This window comes from Hyperolius riggenbachi, chromosome 4 (genome assembly GCF_040937935.1).
Source record: "Hyperolius riggenbachi isolate aHypRig1 chromosome 4, aHypRig1.pri, whole genome shotgun sequence".
Classification (NCBI taxonomy): Eukaryota; Metazoa; Chordata; class Amphibia; order Anura; family Hyperoliidae; genus Hyperolius; species Hyperolius riggenbachi.
In genome coordinates, this window is record NC_090649.1 from 294,183,991 (window position 1) to 294,190,361 (window position 6,371).

The following is a 6,371-nucleotide window of genomic DNA, read 5'->3' on the forward strand; positions in this document are numbered from 1 at the left end:
ATAGCATGTTATAAGCTTGTCTGAAAAGGTGTGTTTTAAGAGTGCGTTTGAAGATGTCCAGGTTTGGCGCATGACGTACAGGCTGTGGAAGAGAGTTCCAGATAAGGGCTGATGCTCGTGTGAAGTCCTGGATGCGAGCATGAGAGGAGGTGATCAGCTTAGAGGCCAGGAGAATTTCTTGGGAGGAGCGAAGGTTGCGGGAGGGACAATATCTTGAGATTAGTGAGGAGATGTATGGAGGAGACAACTCGTGGAGGGCTTTGTATGTTAGAGTCAGGAGTTTGAACTGGATCCTCTGGGTAATGGGTAGCCAGTGGAGAGAATGGCACAGTGGGGCTGCATCGGAAGAGCGTGTGGAAAGGTGAATGAGGCGGGCCGCTGCATTTAGAAGGGATTGGAGAGGAGCTAGCCTGTTTTTTGGTAGGCCACAGAGCAGGGTGTTGCAGTAGTCTAGGCGGGAGATGATTAAGGCATGAACAAGCATTTTGGTGGCCTCTTGTGTGAGGAAGGGACGGATACGGAATATATTTTTGAGCTGGAAATAGCAGGTGGTGGTTAATGAGGCGATGTGAGGTTTAAAGGAGAGCTCTGAGTCAAGTATAACCCCCAAGCAGCGGGCCTTAGTGGTTGAGGTTATTGGGGTGTTGTCTACCGTTATGGTTGCAATTGGTGGGGGTGTAGATAGCAATGGTGGAAAAATCACAATTTCCGTTTTAGTCATGTTGAGTTTGAGGAAGCGGGAGGACATGAATGCAGAAACGGCACGTAGACAGTCGGGGACTCTGGATAGTAGTGAGGAAAGGTCAGGAGCTGAGAGATAGATTTGGGTGTCATCCGCATAGAGGTGATACTGGAAGCCAAAAGAGTTAATTAGTTGTCCCAGGCCACGGGTGTAGATTGAGAAAAGAAGTGGCCCAAGAACAGAGCCTTGAGGTACACCAACAAACAGTGGGTGTGGAGAGGACTTGGTGTTAGAGAAGGAGACAGTGTAAGAGCGTCCAGAGAGATAAGAGGAGATCCAGGAATGTGCTTGTCCCTTGATTCCTAAAGATGACAGTGTCTGCAGAAGCAGAGCATGATCAACCGTGTCAAAGGCAGAGGAAAGGTCAAGGAGTATTAGAATGGAGAACTGGCCTTTGGATTTAGCTACCAGTAGGTCATTAGCAACTTTCGTGAGGGCAGTTTCAGTGGAATGGTGTGTGCGGAATCCAGATTGAAAGGGGTCAAGTAAGGAGTTGGTAGAGAGAAAGGCAGACAATTCTGAATGGATGTGACGTTCCAGCAGTTTAGAAGCAAAGGGGAGGAGCGAGACAGGACGGTAGTTGGATAGAGAAGTTGGATCAAGAGAGGGTTTTTTGATTAGTGGTGTGATGATAGCTTGTTTGAATAAGGAAGGAAAAGTGCCAGTGGAGATAGAAAGGTTGAATAGAGTTGTTAGAGCGGGATTAAAGGAGGAGGAAAGCTGGGGGATTAGATGAGAGGGAATGGGGTCCAGGGCACAGGTAGTGAGATGCGCTTTGGAGATTAGTGAGGAAAGACACTGTTCAGTTAGTGTGGTGAAAGATGTTAGAGTGGGAGACTGGTCTTGTGGAGCGGGGGGAAGGCAGTTAGTAGTGGGTGAGGGTGCAGGCGGACAGAAGGAATTTATAGGTGACGGCTGTGCTGGTAAAAATGGTTGCGCGTTGAAGCTATTACGTATTGCATCAATCTTGCTTGTAAAGTATGATGCAAAGTTGTCGGCTGACAGACATGTGGTAGGGGGAGGAGGTGGGGGACGAAGTAGGGAGTTAAAGGTATTGAACAATTGTTTTGGGTTGTGGGACTGTGAGGAAATGAGCGAGGAGAAATAAGACTGCTTAGCAGAGGTGAGGGCATCCCTGAGCTCCTGCATAGTTTGTTTATAGTGATTGAAGTCTTCTACAGCAGTGCTTTTTCTCCAGCATCTTTCTGCCACCCTGGAGTGCCTTTTCAGCTGTTTGATTTTTTCAGTGAGCCAGGGCTGCCGGTTAGTTTGGCGGGGGCGGGTGGTGGTGAGTGGAACGGCTGAATTCATGGCAGAGGAGACTACATTAAATAAGTAACTGGATGCTGCCTCAGGGTCAGTGTAGGAAGACAGGGTACTTAGAGGTTGCAAGGCCTCAGTCAGGGAATTCACATCCAGGTTGCGGTAATTCCTGCGCGTGACTGTATGGTGTAGTGTTGGAGGAGTTGACGGTAGAGAAGAATTGATTGAGAAGGTAAGAAGGTTGTGGTCTGAGAGGGGAAGCGGAGTGTTATGAAAGCTTGAAATAGAACAGAGGCGGGTAAAGACAAGGTCAAGAGTGTGGCCGTCTTTGTGGGTGGAAGTGGAGGAACATTGGGCGAGGTCAAATGAGGAGGTGAGAGAGAGCAGTTTGGTGGCAGTAGGGCAATTAGTATCGATGGGTATATTAAAATCTCCAATGATGATAGAGGGTATATCAGTGGAGAGGAACTGGGGAAGCCATGCTGAAAAGTGATCAATGAAAGTAGAGGCTGGACCGGGCGGGCGGTAGATAATAGCAATCTGAATGTGGTATGGAGAGTAGAGACGGACAGCATGAACTTCAAAGGATGAGAGTGCGGGCAGTGGTGTGAGTGGCTTAAAGGAACAGTGTTCAGAGAGGAGGATCCCCACCCCCCCTCCATGTTTGTGGCCAGGTCTAGGGGTATGACTAAATTTTAGACCACCATATGATAGAGCAGCTGGAGACACCGTGTCTGATGGAGTTATCCATGTTTCAGTTAACCCCAGGAAGGTGAAAGTGTTGGAGATAAACATGTCATGAATAAAGGCCAGTTTATTACAAACGGAGCGGGAGTTCCATAGAGCCCCAGATATGGGGAGGGGAGAGCTGGGAAGAAGGGGGATGTCAATAAGATTGTAGGTGTTCTGGGAGGGGAGGTGATGAGGTTTGTTATTGGTGGAATGAGTTGTAGTCTGAGCAGTGTGAGGTCTAGGAGTGGGCCCTGGGTTCGGTGATATGTCCCCAGAAGCCAGAAGGAGTAGTAGGCAGAGCAGAGAGATGTGGGGGTGGGACTTGTGTGTATGCAAGTTAGGTTTAGTGAGAGCAGAGGAGGGGTAGTGTGAGCACAGAAATAGGAATAGTTCGTGGCTAGAGAAAGGAGTTATCAGGGCAAAATGAACAAAATAAGCGCTACTTACCCGGGGCTTCCTCCAGCCCCAAGCTCCCAGCATGTCCCTCGCCGCAGCTCTGCATGCAGCCGTTCACTGCAGCTCCCTCCCGGTCCCCGGTGATGAAGTCAGGCCGACCTCCAGGTCGGTCTGTACTGCGCCTGCGCGAGCGGCGCTGTCAATCACCGCTACGTGGACCGGAGTGGACTGCACAGGTGCAGTAGTTCTGCGCAGTCCGCTCCGGTCCACCTGGCGGTGATTGACAGCGCTGCTCGTGCAGGCGCACCTGCAGGTCGGCCTGACGTCATCGCCGGGGACCGGGAGGGAGCCGCGGCGAACGGCTGCGTGCAGAGCTACGGCGAGGGACATGCTGAAAGCTTGGGGCTGGAGGAAGCCCCGGGTAAGTAGCGCTTATTTTTGGCCGCTAATGAACCAATCTTTTTTTATCCAATTTTACCAAATCTATGTATAGTAGAAAGGTAAACTTAGTCAATAAACTGAATGGATAATTTAAACAGACCCTTATATTACAGAGAAATGGTAATAGAGGATGAAAAAGTTTGGATCATTAGTGGCACCATTAGAACCCTTTCCTCCAATCAATTTTTTTATGTCTTTGCACCAATAATCTGCTTTTACATCTGCCCTTGTGTAGAAATAATCTAAAAAAAACAACTACATTTCGAGTTACACAAAAATAACAGCAATATGTGTCTGTAGCATCGTTATGATTATCCAGTGGAAATAAAAGGCAATGCTGGAACTCCTACGTATTATAAATGAAATAACAACTGGATTGAGGTTTTGCAAGCTACTGTATACCAAATATTACCAGCAGATGGCAGTAAAACCGTGAAACCCACTAAATGATAATCAGGGCCGGATTTGTACTTTTTACCGCCCAAGGCCAACTATACCGTCTGTATGGTTGTTATCTCTGTGTGCCCCAATGAGAATTCTACTTACTTTTCATCATTGGATGTCACAGACAATAACTATTTTAGTAATACGTGTATAGATTATTAGTTATGTTTTCCTTAAGAACTTTTATGTTATGTTTGCCATCTCATTAATGATGGACCCATTGTATCACCATGAGAGTTAGGCTGATGTGTACCTGCAGGATAGAGCTTTCAGGTCTTGCAGGGATGATACAAGTACAGGACAGAGAGTTCAAAGGATGAAGCTGTATTTGTAGATAGGGATGGCTGCATAAAACAGCTTTACTGCCCCTCACTGAGCCGCCCCTAAATTTCTGGTGCCCTAGGCCATGGCCTATGTGGCCTTGCCAGAAATCCGGCCCTGATGATAATAGATCTGACCATGGTGGAAAATAAAATAATAAATAAATATGTATATATACAGAAAATATATCTACATCATCAATCGATTATTATAGTCAATCGTTATAGCGCGCATTGTTTATAACTGAGAAGCAATGTGCCACCTGTACTGACTGTGCTGTGTGTCTTAACAGATACGAGATCCAACTTGTCTCCCTAACATACTGTGAAAACTACAGCAGGTGCTGAAAATCAAAGCTTGAATAGGGAAAGAAAATACTATATGTGCCATGATCAAATCAAAACAATAATAATTATGATAGAAGTAAAACATGTCTTTCCCTGACCGGGAATCGAACCCGGGCCGCGGCGGTGAGAGCGCCGAATCCTAACCACTAGACCACCAGGGAACTTACACGGTGTAAACTCTGTCTTTTTCTTGCACAAAACAAGAGCATACTTTCGATACTCTTTTGTGCCCTCTTGTGGATGTGAATATTTAAACATGTAAATTGTTTATGTTGGGTACTCCGCAGGTCATCATGATTACTCCGTTTTTATGCTCACATCACTCCACAGTATGAAGCATTGGATGTCTCAAGAAAGCACATTAGCCAAAACAGTACTTGTAGCTTTATTGGGAGGACGTACAAACTAAACACACAGCTATAAGTAATTATCTGTTCTCTTGCTTTCTGAAGACTTGATATAGGAAAATATAGGGAAACAAGCAGCATCTCAGTCATTAATGATAATGTTGGCCTATTTACACTAAATCACCTCCCACACCTTGATATAAGTCCTCTTCAAGAGGCAAAAAAATAAAAAATAAAAAAGATCCCACTCTGATCAGTATCCAGTTAGACAGGGATCTACTTCTTTCACACTGCATGCAGATGTTCAATAGATTTCAGCATAAAGCCGCATCTACACGCGTAGATGTGGCGGTGATCCGGCGGCTCGATTAGCCGCCGGATCGCCTCTTCCGCGTCCCCGCACGTGCCCGCCGCGTCCCCGCTCGCCGCGCGTGCGCCGGATTAGATTCCCCGCTCGTCCCCGCCGGCGCCGCTTATCTTCCGCTCGATTCCCTGCCATTGTCCCCTCGCGGGGAGCGAGCAGGGAATGGGGAAGCAAGATCCATCCTGTCAGATCTTATCAATCGAGCCGCATCAGCGGCTCGATTGATAAGCCACATCGCGGCGGCATCTACGCGTGTTGATGCGGCTTTAAATCTATTGAAAATCAAGCGAACCACTGCATTGCCTTATTCAATGCAGTGCAGTGCAAAGCTATCGCCCATTGATCTACTGCCATAACCACCTCGCCATTGATCAATCAAAATTTTCTGTCCAGTCCAGTCCTGTCCGGTCCAAAGAGCCGAAGCCTGGCTGATACAGTGATCCAGTGACACATCAAACATAATTTGCCAGCTAATTGGAAATAGTCCCCATTAGAGGATCAGATTAGTTGATCTTTCCGTTCTGTGTCTTGGGGAGATGGTGGGTCTCTACCTCCTTACACTTGAGTGACCTGTCCATCTGATAGAGGGCGGGGCCAACGCTGGCTCTTGAGATTAGACTTCTCTTTGTCTGTCGCTTTCAGTTATAACTGAAAGAACAACTGATAAGCAAGGTATAGGGATGAGCGTTCCGATGTGGAATGCTGTTAAAGGACCACTATCTCAAAAAAAAGTAGGCAGTTAAAATCTGACAGAACCGACTAGCTTTGGGCCAGTCCATCTTCTTATGGGGAATTCTCAGGGTTTTCTTTGTTTTCAACAGCAAGAGACGTGCGCCCTCTACATATCTCTATGGCGGCTGTTCAGCAACAGGTTCCAGTATAATCAACAATGCAAATGAGGAACGGTTGACATCATTTTCTGTGTTTTAGGGTTAATTCACACTACAAGAGCTTTTCTAATCGCCTTTTGATTT

At 46.9% G+C, this 6,371-nt stretch overlaps 1 non-coding gene across 1 annotated transcript; it reads right to left on the minus strand.

Annotated features, from left to right (window-relative positions):
- Window positions 1-4,775: 4,775 nt before the first annotated feature.
- Window positions 4,776-4,847, minus strand: TRNAE-CUC (transfer RNA glutamic acid (anticodon CUC)). The gene has a single exon. It is a non-coding gene; the product is annotated as a tRNA-Glu (tRNA).
- Between the last annotated feature and the right edge of the window lie 1,524 nt (window positions 4,848-6,371).